Raw genomic sequence first — 2,069 nt, forward strand, 5'->3', positions numbered from 1 at the left:
TACAGTTTGCAGAAAGTTTCTGAAGTAAAATAATTATGATAGCAGGATATGGTATACACTTTGAGAAAAATAGTCATTTTTTTATATATGAAAAGTATTTTTATGAAACTGTGTTTAATGAACCATTATAATTTCACCAGTGTAATTTAACCAAAGAAGCATAAGACTTACTGACTTTACAGAAAGAAGGAGAGTGAAATTTGCTGGATTTTGTCTGAACTTTCTACCACACTCTCAACATTTCCATTCACTGTTTGGTGTTGTATATCTTTTTTAGCTCTAAATTGGTTATAACTGGAACAAATTTTTCTCAGTGGTCTCTGAAGTGCTGTTGTGTTACAGCCTGCCCCTGATGGCAGGGTAACTGAGACTGAGTGACCAGTGTTTGTGTGTGTATATGGCAGGTTTATTTTAGAACAGTTTGTTTGCAATGGAAAGGAGGTATGTAGTCCATTTGGTTATTAACTGTAGAAATATAACAATATAAAAGTGTAAAAATATCACTGAAGAAAATAAATAAGGAAAAGAAATATAGAGAAAGAAAAGAGTAGGTAGCAGAGAGGAAAGATATCACCGCCAGTGGATCCAGCAAGAGACTAGGTCCTTGCAATTTAGGTGTCTGTTAGTTGAAAGGATGGTCACAGTCTTGATCCACTTGGGGTCAGGGAAACCCCACCCAACATAAAGTTCAAGGTGTTAATATACACTCAGGTTCAGATGGGAACACCCAGGTACCTCCCTAGGTTTACAGTGTTTGATGCAACACTGTGGATCAGGTGTGGGCCTCTGGTGGAAGGCCCCAGAAATGAGTCCGAGGTCTTAGATGGTTTATGATATGACAGCTGCCCTCTCAAGCCAGCATAGCTGATCCAGTTATGCCTTATCAGAAGGGATGAATACCTTCAAGCCTGCATGTGAATGTCCTGATACATACCCTGGGGATGAGGAATTTTACATATGAGCTTGTTCTGTAAGAGAGGACATTGGCATGACAAAAAGCATTATCCCACCTTGAGGGATCTGCCTCTTATTGGCCTTTTCCCTTATCTGGCTCAAGAAACAGCTTTTTGCTAAACGAAGACCAGTTTGTCCCTGATCCTCCAGTGATTGGTGTTCACCCCCACTGCACCTGGGCTGTTCTCTTGCAAGTCAGAGGTTTCACCACCACAAACTCAAAAACTCTCCTCTTCTTTGCAGGCTGCAAATCTGGCCTCAGCAAAGCACCTGCTGCTTTTGCCAATGCCCGATTTTTTGAGTCATTAACCTTTAACGTTTCAGTGTCGCTCACATATGCACATTTTTCATTCCACATAGACAATTTTTTTTTTTTTTCAAAAAAAAGTAACATTCATTAAAATCCCAAAGTCCTAGAACGTTAGCTACATTGTGTTGTCATAGCTAGAGACAGGGAGTTACAACAGTGAATGATAAAATGACTGTTATAGAAAATAAAAAGATTTTAATCAATGTATTCTACTATGACTTTTCTCTCCAAGGAGTACTTTATAAGATGAAGTTATGCCTTAAAGAAAGTCTCTAAGGAAAATCTGTATTCTCTCTGGTTTCTGATGGTCTGGAAGGTTCAGACTGCAAGTAAAACCTCAGCATGAAAAACAATTTGCTATTCATGTTGTACGTTTTTGTGGTTTAAGATTCCAACTAACTGAAAAGTTTTGGTTTGGATTTAGTAATCCTTGAAATCAGTCATTCAAAAAATAAATTGTTTAATATTTTGTCCACATTGTATACCATTTCTTGGGTTTTGGTCACAAATATTGACATGAGTGTTTGTCTTCTTGTGCACAGATAGATGCCTCAGTCAAACAAAATGGATATCTAAGGCCTGTTAACCTTAGGACACAGATTACTAAACATGGAACATGTAAAATAAATATGAAATCTGCAATCATTAGCAATGCATTAAACTCTTGGCAGATTAGAGTTACAGGGTGCCTGTTCTTGGGACAAGGACACTCATCAAAACAAGCTGATATGTATTAAGAATGAAATTCAGAGCAAATAAATGGCATGGATAAAAAAATGCAGTAAATTATTTGTCCAACAGGACA

At 37.5% G+C, this 2,069-nt stretch overlaps 1 protein-coding gene across 1 annotated transcript in view; it reads left to right on the plus strand.

Moving 5' to 3' along the window:
- Positions 1-2,069, plus strand: part of LAMA2 (laminin subunit alpha 2) — a 270,298-nt gene that overhangs the window by 216,301 nt on the left and 51,928 nt on the right. The window lies entirely within an intron of this gene.

The sequence above is a fragment of the Empidonax traillii genome, unplaced genomic scaffold, assembly GCF_003031625.1.
Source record: "Empidonax traillii isolate 1590-97213 ecotype Southwest subspecies unplaced genomic scaffold, ASM303162v1 scaffold72:size2462915, whole genome shotgun sequence".
Taxonomy (NCBI): domain Eukaryota; kingdom Metazoa; phylum Chordata; class Aves; order Passeriformes; family Tyrannidae; genus Empidonax; species Empidonax traillii.